At 48.7% G+C, this 16909-nt stretch overlaps 1 pseudogene; it reads right to left on the reverse strand.

Moving 5' to 3' along the window:
• LOC120837630 overlaps nt 1-16909 on the reverse strand; it is a 169188-nt pseudogene that overhangs the window by 79033 nt on the left and 73246 nt on the right.

A 16909-nucleotide genomic window follows, 5' to 3' on the forward strand; every position in this document is an offset into this window, starting at 1 on the left:
TTCGTTCAATCAGAGGTCGGCATTTGTGGTTGAACTTACTCCCACTCATAACTAGCTCAAAATAAAAACAGTAAAAAAAAACTCACTTACCCTCATGGCCGCACTCACATTCAAGTCCTCACTCACAAACTGCAGAACTCATGAACTCAACCAACTCATGAATTCACCCAACTCATGAACTCACGCCTTTCACCGAACTCACCCCTTCAACGTAGTCGCGGCGCAGGCGCTCGTGTTGCTCGCGGGTTGCGCGACCCTTACGACCACGCCACGGTCGCTGCCGCCTCCCGCCGCTCCGGCGCCAGCCATCAGGTCACCAAGTGAAGAAATGCTTTGTCATTTTATTAGTTTCGCCTCGACTCCTTCCACGCCCTTGCCAAGTGTTGAGATCGGCGCGCTTTTTTGGAGAATTAATGGCGCACTAATGCGAGCTTTCTGAAGTATTCTTTACGGTGTGCACTGTTTGTTTCAAGCATTCGCGACAACTTCGTGCAAGAATGGAGTGAGCATCTGGATCGTTCTTAATTCAGGTGTGAGCTTCTGTTACGCAAACATCCACTATTGCGGGTGTGTATTTTGTTTTTGCGTAGAATATTGCGAATTTCTCCTAAATGGTAGGAAGGTTTAATCGGCAATTCTTTGGCGAGTGGAATTATTTCGGAACGGTCGGCCTTTATTAGTGACAAGCCGAACTTTTCCCGAATCGAAGATTCGGCGACAAATCCATAGCCAAAGTTTCGCCGATTTTTCTAAAGGTTCGGCAAAAGTAAGGAAAAATACATTGTTTTCAGACTTAAAAGTAGTTATTTCTCTTATTTTTCGGCCGAAAAAAGGCTTTTTAATTGCATATTGACACAATTATTAAATAAAGCGATATTCTACAAGGTAACAGTGTCGGTGTGATGTTTGTGCGTTTACTGGCAATTTTACAGTGATGTTTTGCAGAAATGGTGTAAAAAAAGATTGGGCAGTATCGGGCACTGTCACGATACGCATGATTCGGTTTTGAGGCCTCGTCAGCGCAAGCCTCCAAAACGCATTGTTGAAATGAAGGCGGTAACGCTGTGCTCTTACTTTCTCTGCAAGCCACCACTTTGTGCTTGGAGACGAATGCAAAGGCTGCTGAGACTTCACCAGAAGAGATAGTTATAATATTGTAAATCACTTGAAGCCAGCTTTTCATGAAAGTGTGTGTCCCATATTCGCAACATATCGTTTTTAACTTTTAAAATGCCGGTTTCTAACGCTGCGACACTCGCGGAAGTTTAGGAAGATGGGAAGAGTTAGAAATGTCGCATGTGCAACGTCGAGCATGATAGTTATGTGTTTAGGTTTAGACGGATAGATAAAAATAACAAAATAACTCTAATTAAAAAATGTTTTTTTGTTTTGTTTTGTCCCGAACTATTTGTCATCCGAAAACAAGATTGGACTGCTTAAAACCATTGTTTTGGGCCCAGAGGCCAAGCCCTTTTAGGGTCAGTTGGACCTTTTCGCACCCGTAGATAAGCAGCGCGACCTGAATTATGTTCGGAAGTCGTCAACGCAAATACTCTGAAACATGTCTCCGGGAAGACACTTAGATATTTAATTAACGTTTATGCAGTAGAGGGTTACGCTAAGTGCACTTCTATGGGGTACCTCGATTTGTTTGGGCTATACATTGAAGAGGGTATTCACTATTTTCACACAAAAAGCCTGTTTCTTAAGAAATTTCTAATAAATATGACATCCAACCGCTATTTCTTAAGACTACCAGATATTTCAAAGTGCTGTGTCTCCGAGTCGGGTCGAATGCTTTTCATGTCCTAAAATAGTCAGATGAGGCGTTTTCAACCAAAACAAAAAATCTTATTTACCTCTCCAGTTAAACGAGATTATCCTACCAAAAGTAAAAGCGCTGTAAGCCACTTTGCCTGCCTTCAGTCAGGTCCCATTCCTTACGAAAATGGCATATCTAGACCTATATAAAGCACACCAGTTTATACAAGGTGTGTGGCGAGATATGCCCAACTTTTATATATCGACTTCTGGGTCTGCCAAATAGGGGCATATCTGCCTCCTATATAAGGCCAGATATGTCCTAATCAAATGAAGCAACCTTTATATATATTCTTGTTTTCTAGAAACTTCTACCAAAAGTGACTTCTGGTTTGTATAAGAAAAATACAAATTGGATATTGAGCATGTACCCACTTTTAATATTTTTTGCATGAGCTGCGCTTTACGCCACTCCTGATTTCGCTCAACTTAATTCCCAGGAAAAGCAGGATTATTGACATTCGCGTAACGAATGTCGATAAAACGTTAATGTTGACAAAACGCCTTTCCATGAAACGTGTATCCACGAAAAGGTGGCCGTGGAACCTGTTATCACGACACGCAGGGAGAATAAAAATACAGTATTCCACCTGCAGTTGTGACATGATTTCAGACGGCCAAAGGCAGGTGACTGCTAGTAGAATTTCGGAGAGATTATTCTCCCGGCTGCCAGCAGATAGACAAGGCCTAATTCTAGAGGTAATCTGGAAGAGCACTTGTAGAAAAGCGATAAATTGTCGCGAAGTAGGTTGCAACGCACTACGTTGACGATACGGGACTAGAAAGATGTAATCCGAGATATATGTTCACACGGGCATGACAACCACTCAAGCACAAATATGAGAGGGAAGGTGCCCGTGAAGATTCAACACGATGTAGCACAAGCTGTCATTCGTAAAACCGAACGCTACACGCATCAAAAAATATTCTTGGGCTTCTTTGAAGAAATCGCTTGTTGCCGATACACGGGTAGGACTTTTCGAATTTACTGTAGAAACAAAATCCGCAGCAGCCACGCAGGGCGCAACACACGCCAAACTAGGTCCGGCAGCAGGCATTCCAAATCGCCAACGGCTGATGCGGCATACGTCACACCACGTGACCACGCTTCTGCCATTTGCCGCGCCCAGAGAGCGGAGTCGAGCGATAAACAATCTACGGCTGATTGGTTCGGCAAGGGCGCACGTTTTACCACGCTTTCAGTTTACGAGAGAGAGCAACAGACAGAAGGAAAGGCCAAAACGGGAGTGCACACACTATCAACCTTGGGTCACTTGTACCTAAGGTTGATAGTGCAGTGAATGCTATGTGTGGGCCTTGGGCTTGAGGCAGGTGCCGGGTTCTGCCCTATCACCAGCTTCTAGACTGTAGGCACGTGAACCTAACTGGAGACACGATTGGCTTAAAACACACTTAGCGTCTACCCTGCTGTCAATACTGAGTGAACAGGACAGCTCTATGAAGTCCAGCTTTTGAGCTTCCAAAGAAACTGTCCAGCCCAAAATATAATTTTAACTGAAAACCAAGCGCGACTATTTATCGTTCATGATGTCCACAAATAAACAGATATGTATATATATATATATTACCAATAAATTTAATATTATTCGTACACTGTTAGGTTCGCGTTTTTAAACTTCAAATATTTTTACGAAAAAGTCACACATAAAAGACACCACGGATAGCACATCTTCCGACTTTCAACACACGATGAATCGCCGACGCTCTCAAACGGAAGGTTGCGATTCTGCGCGAAAGGCAACACCTTAAGGCGTACAATCTTTGTAGTATTGAAAGTATGGGGAGCTGGGGGGGCTCGAGTACGCCGGGTGTTTGCCTCTGCATGAAAAAAGCTATAGCACTATTATTCGAATGCAATTAAATGCAAAGCTGCAAGCGAGCTGGACAAGAATGATGAAAATAATCCCCGGAGAAGGGGAACAAGAGGGATAAAGGACAAACACAAATCTGTGTTTGTCCTTTGTCCCTCTTGTTCCCCTTCTCCAGGGATTATTTTCATCGTTAGAGCACTATTTCGCATATTCGTCCTTGCTGGATGGCTTTGCAAAACATCGCGAACTCGACATGATGCAGTTTGGTTGCCGTATTTGCACTTGAAATATCTGAGTGGGTTCGGGATATATGCGCGAATCTCACATCTTAGGAAGCCGACCTTAATGTGTGAAGGTGAGTCAGGTGCTTTGGACGTAAGTATTACGTCTGTAGGGTGCAACGCACCCACAGATCCATTCTTCTCATGAAAATAAAAGAGATGGCTCGAGGCGCAGTACGCGCACGCGCCTCGGAGAGCGCGTGCAAGGGAATGCTCTGAAGCCGCCATCACAGGCAGTCACGTCGTTCGCTTGTCTCGTTCTATGTCCTCACTTTAAATAACGTGGCAGGGCCTCGCGGCCCCCCACATATTTGTTGACCCGGTCGAGGACCATGGACAACGGCGAACCCCAAAGAGCAGCGGCCGGATCCCCGGCTTCCATCTCATCGGTTGCAGTCCGACTTCCGCCGTACTATGACAAACCCGAGGGTCTGGTTCCTGCAGGCTGAATCCCAGTTTCATCTCAGCGGGGTGACAAGCCAGGAGAGCAAGTATCATCATGTCGTCTCGGCGCTGTCGCTGGCAGCAGCCGACGAAGTATACTACACCCTTGCGCAACCGTCGGCCACAGCTTCCTACGACCAGCTGAAGGCGGCTCTCCTGCAGAGAACCGAGGCATCAGATCGCTCCCGCCTTCAAGAACTTCTTTAGGCGGAAGAACTCGGCGATCGACGTCCGTCTCAGCTGCTAAGGCAAATGACTCAGCTCCTTAGAGATCGCGCCAACACGATCGGCGACGCTCTGCTGCGGGAGCTATTTATTCAGCGCCTCCCAACCAACGTCCAGAGGGTGTTGGCCACCGCTACGGCTCTCGACCTCACAGGCCTCGCAGCCCTGGCAGACGCCGTTATTGAAGTTGCCACTCCACCCGTCGCCAGCGTTACATCGACGGCAGAAGACGGAAGTGAAGCTATGCCTGCCCCGCCAGGCACTCCATCGTTTGACGGCAACCTCGAGCGGCTTTGCCAGCGGTTGGAAGAGAGTGTTACCGCGGCAACTCACCGGCGAGATCGTCCACGCACTCAACAACAACGTGGACATTCAACATCTCGTTGCAGAAATGCTGACCGTTCCCGCTCCGCAAGTTCAGCGGACGGCTGCGTATACCATCGTCGCTTTGGCTCCGACGCCCGGCACTGCCTTCGTCCCTGCTCCTGGAGCAAACAACCGATAGAGGCAACGAGTAGTCAGAACCTACCAGGAAGTCGCCTATTTTACATCGCCGACAGGACTACGGGAACCCGTTATCTCGTCGATAACGGGGCCGAGGTAAGCGCTGTTCCTACAAAACGCGCGGATCGATCACAGACGCCCATCTACTACCTTCGGGCTGTGAACAACTCGTCGATCCCCGTCTACAAGGAACGGTCCATCACCATAAATCTTGGCCTCAGACGAGTCTACCGATGGGTATTCCTGGTCGCAGACGTAGGCAACGCGATCATCGGCGCTGACTTCCTACAACACCACAGCCTCCTTGTAGACGTCAAGGAGAGACGTCTGCTCGACTCCACAACGCGACTCTCCGTGCAAGGCGTCTCAACAACTGACACCGCAGGATTTGCGTCAGTCTGCTCTAACAACGACGGGCCATTCCGACCTCCTCTCCAGGATTTTCCAAGCCTCATGCGAGCTCCTGACTGGACCAGACCGGTTTCGCACGATGTCCACCATCACATCGAAACAACGGGCGCACCGGTTCACTTCCGACCCCGTCGTCTGGCTCCAGAGAAACTCCGCATCGCTCGCGAAGAATTTGAGCACATGATCGAGCTTGGAATTATCCGACCTTCGTCAAGCAGCTGGGCGTCTCCCCTACACATGGTGTCCAAGAAGAACGGAGATTGGAGACCGTGTGGCGACTATCGCGCACTGAACAAGAGCACAGTGCCCGATAGATACCCCCTCCCAAACATTCAGGACTTTACTGTCAACCTCCAAGGCGCGACCATTTTTTCGAAGGTTGACCTTACCCGCGCGTACCACCAGATCCCCGTCGCTGACGAAGATATCCCAAAGACAGCTATTACAACTCCGTTTGGTCTGTTTGAGTTTCTCCGCATGCCCTTTGGCCTCAATAATGCGGCTCAAACATTCCAGAGATTCATCGACGCTGTCACGCGCGGGCTTCCCTTCGTATTTGCCTACGCTGACGACTTGTTGGGCGCTAGCTCGACAACGGAGGAGCACACCAACCACCTCCGTCTTCTTTTCCAAAGACTCTCAGACTACGGCATCATCATCAACGCCGCAAAAAGTGAGTTTGGGAGATCAGAACTCGAGTTTCTGGGACATCGACTGGACCGACACGGCACCAGACCTTTGCCGTCGAAAGTGCAAGTGATCAGGGACTTTCCAAGACCTAGCTCGATCACAAAGCTTCGCCAGTTCCTCGGCCTGGTAAATTTTTACCGCCGGTTCATTCCGGACTGCGCGAGGCTACTCCAGCCTCTTGATTTTTTACTAGCCAAGACTGCACGTGCCACTACCAACCTGCCTTAGAGTGAAGACGCGGAGCAAGCCTTCTGCGAAGTAAAGACTGTACTTGCAGACGCTGTACTTCTGCGACATCCACAACACGATGCCAGAACCTCGATCATGACGGATGCTTCAGCTACGGCTGTTGGGGCGGTCGTACAACAACAGGTGGACGGTGAATGGCAGCCCCTAGCTTTCTTTTCCAAGAAGTTAAAGCCCGCCCAGACCCGCTACAGCGTCTTTGGAAGAGAACTCCTGGCAGCGTACTTGGCCGTCCGGCACTTTCGACACTTTGTCGAAGGTCGCCCCTTCGTCATCTGGACGGACCATAAACCACTCACCTACGCCATCCGCAACTCAAGCTCTGTCTATACCCCTCGAGAAATCCGCCAGCTGGCCTTCTTGTCGGAGTTTACGACGGACATCCGGCATATCAAAGGGAAATCAAACGTCCCCGCTGATGTAGTGACCCGAATTGACGCCGTACCTTCGCCTGCTTCGCAACTCGACATCACGTTGCTGGCTCGTCATCAGGCATCCGACGAGGAGCTACAGCAGCTCCGCACATCAAACAACTCTCTCCAGCTAGAGGATGTTGAGTTCCCAGGAGGCATCACCATCGTCTGCGACACGTCCACAGGAACGCATCGCCCATTCGTTCCGATGGCGCTACGAAGGCCGCTTTTTGATGCCATTCATTCGTTGTCGCATCCCGGCGTGAAGGCAACACAGAAGCTAGTGGCCAATCGCTACGTTTGGCCTCGGCTGAAGTCCGAAGTGCGTGACTGGGTGCGGACCTGCTTGGCATGTCAACGAGCCAAGGTTCACCGTCATTCCGTGCCTTCATCCACGAGCTTCCTGCCACCAGATGCCCGTTTCGACAAGGTCCACATCGACCTGGTTGGGCCCCTTCCGACATCTCAAGGGCAACGATACATCCTGACCTGTATCGACCGCTTCACAAGGTGGCCGGAAGCTACACCATTGCCCGACATGACTGCAGCCACCGTCGCCGAGGCATTCGTCTCGTCCTGGGTGGCGCGCTTCGGATGCCCATCTGAAATCGTCACCGACAGAGGGCGTCAATTCGAATCCACCTTGTTCACCGAGTTGTCCCGAATCCTAGGCATGACGAGATCTCGGACAACTGCATACCATCCGCAGTCTAACGGCCTGGTGGAACGTTTCCACCGACACCTCAAGTCCGCGCTCATGGCCCACGCGAACTCCAAGGAATGGGTACAACAGCTTCCACTCGTCTTACTCGGAGTTCGAACGGCGTTGAAGCAGGACCTCGGCTGTGCAACCTCTGAACTCGTCTATGGGACGACCCTCCGATTACCATCGGACTTTTTCGAGGTCGACCCGTCTCCAAACACGAGGCCAGAAGACTACGCCACAAAGCTGAAGGAGGTTTTTGCAGACCTACGACCAGTTCCTACGCGCGCTGTATCTGCCAAGACTCCTTACGTCTCTCAGGACTTGTACAGTGCAACGCATGTGTTCGTGCGCCAAACAGCCAGACGGAAACCGCTCCAACCACACTATATGGGACCGTTCCCGGTTCTGGAAAAGAAGCCAAGTGGCTTCGTTGTACAGATCAATGGACGACGAGACACCATCGCTCTCGAGCGTCTAAAGCCAGCCCATCTCGAGCACGCACCCGTGAACCTCATCACATGTGAGACGCGCGAGGAAAGTCCGAAGTCTCGCAGGAAGTCTGCTCAAGTTCATTGGACAAACTCATGGCCAGAGCTAGCGCCCTAATTGTGAGTTGTCGTTGTTCTTTTCGTTTTCTTTAATCGCTCGTTGGGGCTCCTCGCTAAGGGGGGACATATCTGTAGGGTGCAACACACCCACAGATCCATTCTTCTCATGAAAATAAAAGAGATGGCTCGAGGCGCAGTACGCGCACGCGCCTCGGAGAGCGCGTGCAAGGGAATGCTCTGAAGCCGCCATCACAGGCAGACACGTCGTTCGCTTGTCTCGTTCTATGTCCTCACTTTAAATAACGTGGCAGGGCCTCGCGGCCCCCCACACGTGCTTCAATGTAATTTGTTTGTGACTTTTCCATTTCTGAATCCCTCAAGAATTTTGTTCACTGGGACGTCTAGCACGTCGTCCACAGAGATGACCCCCTTTTGACGAGTGTAGATTGCGGTGAGGCGCAAAAGTGACTGGACTATTTCCGAGAGCTTTTGCTTCGAGGCTCGTCTTGCTTGCACTCTCAGTAGATGTTTTATAAAGAACATCAACCGAGACAATTATCTTACTGTTTGAAACAGTCGTAGTGGCGTTAATTTTAAAGCGCAGCTCTTAGGCGCCCGTTTCCGGCTTGAGCGGCGTCGTCGTCGCCGTCGCCGTCGGCGTAACCGCGCGGTGCATTATGAGTAAATTTTCCCGAAGGAACCCGAGGTCCTTCGGGACGATCTCGGAAGGACCTCGGGTTCCTTCGGGAGGGCCTCGGGAGGACCTCGGGCTCCTTCGGGAGGACCTCGGGAGGACCTCGGGTTCCTTCGGGAGGACCTAGGGGGGGGTCACGTGACGATGACGTCATCAGTGATGATGACGATGACGATGCGGATGCCGATGACGTCACCAGTGACGTCACTGATGACGTCATCAGTTACGATGACGATGGCGATGCGGATGCCGATGAAGTCATTGGCATCCGCATCGCCATCGTCATCATCACTAATAACGTCATCGTCACGTGACCCCCCCAGGACCTCGGGTTCCTTCGGGAGGACCTCGGAAGCACCTCGGGTTTCTTCGGAAGGACCTCGGAAGGACCTCGGGTTCCTTCGGGAGGACCTCGGAAGGACCTCAGGTTCCTTCGGGAGGACCTCGGGCTCCTTCGGGAGGACCTCGGGAGGACCTCGAGTTCCTTCAAGAGGACCTAGGGGGGGGGGGGGGTCACGTGATCTCCCAGGTCACGTGACCCCCGAGGTCACGTGACCCCCCCCCCCCCCTTCCGAAGTCAACTGATCCCCCCAGTACCCTTCCCTCCTCCTCCTCAAGAGCTGCGCTCAAATTCGGCGTTACAGGGAGTTGTAAACGGCTTTCATTTTTTTTTTCTTTCAATAAAGGATGACGAGGCTTTACTTAGTGGGAGACCAGGATCGGTGCCTGACATCATTAAAACTTTGTCCACGTTTCTATCTTATGTTCAACTATTTCGCTTTCTGCGGTCTGAAGCCGTTTCTGTCTTCGATCAGGATTGTTTGGCGTGCGGTTCCCATTAAACGAGAGTTTAGTTTACCCCTCTACCATGAAGCCCAACAAGGGGACATCTCGAGTGTACCTAGCAAAGAGTAGGCGATAGCCGGAGAATACAATGCCAAAGACAAAAGTTGAACCAAGTACACTGCCGCCAGAAAGAAATGATGGTATCGCTGCACGAGTTTAGCCTTTTCCGCCTAGCGGCGAAGAGGAAGTAAGAGAGGAAAGGTAAATTTAGAAAAAAACGAACAAAAAAGAGGATTACCTTCCGAATACCGCCTTGCTGGGCCAGCCAGGGCCACCGTCTACGGGTAGCGTGGAGTCAAGTGGAGCATTCCCTTCCTCGAGGGCTCCCCGAGGGTCCAAATAACGTTGGAACGAGCTCAGCCGCCAGTATGACCCTTTCCCCGCATTGTCGCAATACCACGCACGGAATGTGTGGCCGAGTTCTGCCACTCATCTTTTTCCCGGCCCCTATCCGCCAGTCTGCCCGGCGTCGATGACCCTTGCGGTCATAAACTCCGAAGGAAATTTCTCACGCAAACTTCACAAACAAAACAAGGTGGCGCTCCCCGGGGGATAAGAAAGTAGCTGTGTACCATTGAAAACAACTAGACAGTCAAGTTTAGGAAGAGTGAACGCAGTGGAAGAGCAGTATTATGCTAGTTTACGTCTTGTGGGACAAGCGCAAGGCTGGCAGTGTGAAAACGCAGAATATAAGAGACAAAAAACAACCGTGCAGACATTTTAGGACCCAGTAAAACAAAGCACGCGCTCCAAGTAGTTCTAAAATTTTCTGACTTAGTGGTTTTCTATGACACTCAGCAGGATTTTTAGTAAAAACCATGTGTTGATTGTCACTAAGTAAATGCCAATTAGCGAATTATATGCCATTATCTTACTTAACCTGACAATTAGTTCGCCATATCATGTTCCTCTGGCCGAATAACTCAGCTGCACAGAATGTAAAAGCGTAGATTTCACGGCTTTTTTTTAAAGATATCGATAAGTCATAAAAACTCTTTGTATAGTAACTATATACCCATCAGAACCTTGAACTAGAAAACATTGCCCTTATCTGGAATCAGGGAAAGAGGGTGTCATACCAATACCATACAGATTCCTAAGTAGACAGCTAAATCATCATTGGTCTTGAAAGCCTTTCTGTGCTCTTGGTCAACCAAAATTTTTAGTTCCGCAAAAAAGATGCTTCCGTTGGTTTTTACTCCTGGTCCAGCTGTAAACAGACAAAACTGTAATTTTAATAACATATTGATTTACATTGAAATAAACACGATTGTCTAGCTACAAAAAGGTTTAAGACTAATTGTATATATAGTTGTCTGGTTGTAAACGATTCGCATTATACATGGCAAGTTTATGCGATTATAAGACTGAGATTGTGTATTATCAAGTAGCAGTACAGCAGGCATTTGGAAGCAGTAACAGTAACGTGATGAAATTTCACGTAATCGACAAAAAATATTATGTCTAATGCTTATACGAAAAAAAAAAAAAAAATTTTAATGTATCTTCAAAGATGAATAGCGTATGGAACATAGTTTTGAAGAAACGATCACTTAGATTTGTAGAAAAAAAACCTGAAGAGAACTACTGAGGAACGAAGAAGAATATAATGTTTAATAAAAATCACCACCCTTCCCTGTAACATCACCACGCACTAGAGAGCACTCGAGAGTGTCTGTAGTAGTAGGTCAAAGAGCCTAGGTGGTAGACATTGAAAATATTCTAACTGGCGCAGACATGCAGCATTGGTCAGCGGAACAAGTGGTCTTGTGTTTGGATCTCTGTGGAGGATGAGTATACAGGGTTGCTGGAAAATATATTTATGCAGATTTTATGACTAATATCAACACAAAAGAGGTAGAAAGGTGAGGTTTGAAGCACCACGTTAAAAAATACCTAAAGGTTTATTTAAGCTGCCTAACGTGGTGTTATCTCCTTTTGAGGATGCGGAAATTTGTTTTGTTTTTGATGCGGACATGCTGGATCGGGCCTGGGCGGAAGTGGAGTATCGATATATCCTGAGGGCTACTACAGGAGCATACATTCAACTCTGTTTTCTACAATACATCTTTGGGTGTTGCTTAATATTTTCTGCAATCCATTTTTTTTGTTTACAACATATGAGTGCCTAAATTTTGAAATATATTTTGTAGCCAGCTGCACATCAATTTAATTCTTATTGAGTGCTTGTGCACAATGTCTTATTTATGTTGCCGTAGAAACAAAAAGGTATGCGCATGGCAAGAAAATTGTATGCCCGGACATGTGAAAGGACAAATTTCTGGGGCTAGGATGTTAGTTATAAAGTGTCCGATGTTTTAATAACACATTTCGGGATCCCAACTGGATGGCTGACCGCCTGAGTGATTGCCTACGCGATGCCGTGACACAATTGAGCGGTACCACTCGCTGATTGTGCTAAAGCGTCCTGTAAGCGCTGTCAATTTGCCCGAAAGCATGTCCACGAGAACGAAGTGATAGTCCCTGACGATCTACTACTACAAAAAAACTTAAGTGACATGTAACAAAGTGCGTACTCAAACTTGGCAATTAAACAAGCCAGAAATCATGAGCTTAAAGGACACATACAAAGAAAAACAAATTAATCAGGCTGTATGGAAAAAGAATATTATAAAACGAATTTAGAACGAAGAAAAGAATTAGAGCTATATTTACGGCGCAAACCAAATTTGTAGTTGGCGTCCGCGGGAGCCGCCTATGGTCACGTGGTAGGCCTGTGCGCCGCCGCGCTGTGTCGCCGTCGCCGCAAAGTCACGCCGCCGCCGCGCGCCGAGTGCTGTGCGACGCCGCTTCAACGCGTTTCTCCACGCCGCCGTCGCCGCCCCGCAAAAGTTCGTCTGCTTCTGCGCTTCTGTCATCTGACAGGCGCACAGGTCTATCACGTCTGCTTGCGTTTTTCCAGCAGTTTACTTTGGGCTCTAAAAGTTAACTATTAATCTTTATTATTTGTTATACTTCAAACAAAGATGAACAAGTTACTCTTAGAGGCAATAGGAAACTTCCGAAAGAGCGCATGCACCACGTGACAAATATGTACCAGTCACGTGACAAATAGAGACCACTTTTCCGCGGCACCCACGGACGCTATCTGCGAATTCGTATCGCGCCGTAAATATAGCTCTAAAAATTTTTGTTTTCTTTTGTAAATTCGTTTTATGACTTCCTCTCCCAACCAGGATGTTTAATAAATTGTTTATTTCCTTTGCATGCGTCCTTTAAGGGACGCTGGCGAGAGCTACGGTATTTAGAGCGACCTTCGTCCAGATACCCGAGTTGGTCAAAGAGAGAGCGAACGACCGACAGAAGTCTCATGCAAAGTTGCTAAAACTTGTTACTATTACAGACTCAAGAGACGTTTTGGTGCCGCGCGAATAAAGCAACCGCGGCGTCAATGGCCGAATTTTGAGAGTTCCGGTTCTGGTTCTACCCGCAAAGGAAAGATTACGTCCATGTGTTTTTCTTTGGTGACATACCTATAGGTCAAAGCGCTGTTTAGAAGCAAGTCTACGTTTCCCACACTTGGTGTGAGCACTGTGGGAATTCAGAATCGAGAACCGGTGAAGATGTAGCGCATGCGCCATGGCGGAGTCGCTTGTTAGTCATCATGTAATACTCGCAAGAAACAAAGACTCTGTGCGGTCCTACTTTGGCCGCCATCGGTGTATGCCTGAAGTGTGCACTGAAGCATACAGAAAAGCATTCCAAACGGCCGTTCGTGCAGGGTGCGAGGTGATGTCCTTGTAACTCATTTTGCTCTCGTGTTTCTGAGTCAACAGATGGTCACTGGACGTCTTGTAATGTTCATGCACTGGATTGACCGAGCGTTCGTGTGAACGGTTGTTCGAAGTGCACAAGCTTTGCCTGTGCACTTCTGCTCGTCCTCCGTCCGTCTTTAAGCTGTTTTAAAGCGCAGCTCTTAGCCGCACGTTCTCGTGTTTTGCGGCGTCGGCGTCGGCGTCGGCATCGCCGTCGCCGTCGGCGTAACCACCGCGCTAATTTCAGTGGGACATCGAATTGGCTTGAAAGTAAACATATTCGACAGATATCTGCCTGGTTGGGTGAGAGTTAAAGTCTGAAAATGTATCTCCAGCCAAAAAATGAAAGGCAACCCGACGTTTCAAAACCAACACGGTTTCTTCTTCAGGGGTCGCGCGTTGCCATTTTGCCCGCTAATTATAGCGAGAAATCTGAATTGGTGTTGAGGTCCCGTGACATCAATTTTCCCACTAAATTTAGCGGGTAACTTAACCCGCTCAATTAAGCGGGAAACTTGTTTCGCTAAACTTAGCGGGGCAATTTAAGACGCTAAATTCAGCGGGAAACATTCCGCGCTAATTTTAGAGAAAAATTTATCGAGGAAATTCAACGGGAGGAGAAGAGGAGGAAGAGAGATGGAGGATTAGGGGAGGAGAAGGGAGGTGGAGGATGAAAGAAGGAGGAGGGGAGGGGCATACACTCTACTCCGTACCCTCCCCTCCTCTCCTCAAGAGCTGCGTTGTAATTTCGCATTACAGAGATTTGTGAACGTCCTTCACGTTTTCGCTTCTTAATGCACAACCAACTCGGCCACATTTTAGCAGTACTAAATCCTTCAAAAACTTCGTAGTGAACAAGAGCCGGACGCGCTTGCACGGAGAGTAGAAAAACTTAACTTGAAGCTCAATGAGAAATCGAAGGAAGGGTAAAATGTAAAGAACAAGTACCCCAGGCATGTGACAAGTGCGAACATATACAAATCCTGTCACCGACAGCTGTCCCCGTTGGTGGTGATAATATGAACAGAACTAAAGATAAGTGCTGATTATAATCACGCCCTATACGCAGCGCAGCCTATCTTAAGATTGAGATTATGATACATGATTGAATTGTGTATGTACCCGCGTTGACAAAGGTAGAAGGAAGCTTATAATCGCGCCATATGAAATGCGTATTAATTTCCCATGTACGTCACAGAATTCAGCTGTCCTAGTTTTATACCAAGCTTGTGAGCTATTACGTAAAGGGCTAGCCATGTATCTAATAAAAAGTTTATTTGCAAGAAAAAACAAGAAACAATGGCGCTTGGAAGCACCGACCAGTAACTTTCACCGACATCGCTCCGGCCGATTGGTTGAAGTCGAAGGGTGAGCGAATGAAAAATATTTTTCTATTTTTCGCACGCACTTACGAAAAAAAATCCGGTTAACCCAAGGTGTCCCCATTATTGTATCGTTTTCGAAACACCAACGGGGCTGTTAATAACACACAGAAAACAGCTTCCCCAAATCACGGTTTTCACCACGATGATTGTGTCCAGGACCGATATCTGATTCCGTGGTGCACGGTTTCAAGGTGAGTGATGTTGAAGTTTTCTGTATGTGATCTACCTTGCTAAAACCTCTATAGGGTGCTAGACGTTTGTAAGGTGTTATATCGTCTTTTTGTCCTTGCGAACCATACAATGCCAAATAAGCGCAAATAGAAATACGAAGGCACTATACACATTCGCAAAGCTCGACGTCCCGGCTTGTGCCCCATCCATGAAAAAAAGGCTCCATAAACACCTAAGCACTTCTTATGAGTTCTGAATGCGAAAGCATGCGTGCCGTTCTTCCACTCCCGTGTTTCGTTTGCGGCGTATTTGCGTCGCCCGTGGGGGCGAGCGGTCTCCCAGCTCTCCTCGCAGCTCTGATCTTCGACGCTTCTTGTTACAGGCGTGCTCGCGGCACGGACACGCAGCGCAACGGGGCGGTGGTCGTTGAAACTGACGCGGGCAGAGACCAATTTGGAGGCTCGTCAACGCGCGCCAGCCAATGGGTCCGAAGGCGAAATCCATCACCATTACTCCGCTCTTTTGGGATCGGGGAAACTAGGTGCCGTTGTCTAGGCTTTTCGCGTTTTTTCATAGCTGGGAGCTGGCTTCACTTGGAAAAAAGATTCCCAGGCAGCACAAGACATTGTGCCGACATTGGTCTCAGCATGGTTAAGGTGGCCCCATATGGGCCCAGCTTGACCAGTCTAGAGCCAGCATTCATGATGCCGGCACTAAACTGGCTACATGGCGGCTACATTGGCCGTTTCTGCCAGCGTCCAACCAATATTGCGGCATCCCGGCTACATGACGGCAACATTGGCCGTTTCTGCCAGGTTACAAAAGATATTGCTGCGTCCCGGCTACATGACGGCAACATTGGCCGTTTCTGCCAGCTTCCAAAAGATATTGCTGCATCCTGGCTACATGACGGCAACATTGACCGTTTCTGCCAGCTTCCAAAAGATATTGCTGCATCCCGGCTACATGACGGCCACATGACGGCAACATTTGGCGTTTCTGCCAGCTTCCAAAATGTAGTGCTGAAAATATATGAAGTTCTATATCGGGCTCTGTTTTGCAACCACCGAATGACGGCACTGCACCAGCCAAGTCGCGGCAACATCGCCGGGATTCTTTCATATGTACTAGGAATATTTAGACACATAAGCATTTTTGCCTATAAAACCTTAACCACCAGACTTTAAAACCTGAATTGATTGATGTTTCTTTCATCTTCAAGCGCTGCTCTTAGGCGTCCGTTTCTGGCTTGAGCGGCGTTGCCGTCGGCGTAGCAGTAAAGCGTTGGCGTAACACATTTTCGTGACGCGCCACAAAAAGGCGTTACGCCGACGTGTTACGTAACCCGTCACGAAAAAGTGTTACGCGACGCCGACGCGTCACGAAAAAGCGTTACGTGGAAACGTTACGCGACGCCGAGGCGTCACGAAAAAGCGTTACGCGACGCCGAGGTGTCACGAAAAAGCGTTACGCATACGCGTTACGTGACGCCGAGGCGTCACGAAAAAGCGTTACGCTTATGCGTTACGCAACGCCGAGGCGTCACGAAAAAGCGTTACGCTGACGCCGAGGCGTCGTGGAACGCATCGTCATAACGTTTTTTTGGGACGCCCCGGCCTCGGCGTCGCGTAACGCTTTTTCGTAACACCTTGGCGTCGCGTAAGGCGTCCGCATAACGCTTTTTCGTGACGCGTCGGCGTGATGCTTCTTCGTGACGCCTCGGCGTCGCGTAACACTTTTTTGTGACGCGTCGGCGTAACGCTTGTTTGTGACACCTCGGCGTCGTGTAACGCGTCGGCATAACGCTTTTTCGTGATGCGTCGGCGTAGCGCTTTTTCGTGACACGTCAGCGTCGCGTAACGCTTTTTCGTCACGCCTTTGCGTCGCGTAACGAAAAAGCGTTACGCCGACGGCGA

Source organism: Ixodes scapularis, unplaced genomic scaffold (genome assembly GCF_016920785.2).
Source record: "Ixodes scapularis isolate PalLabHiFi unplaced genomic scaffold, ASM1692078v2 PGA_scaffold0__279_contigs__length_252992795, whole genome shotgun sequence".
NCBI classification, from domain to species: domain Eukaryota; kingdom Metazoa; phylum Arthropoda; class Arachnida; order Ixodida; family Ixodidae; genus Ixodes; species Ixodes scapularis.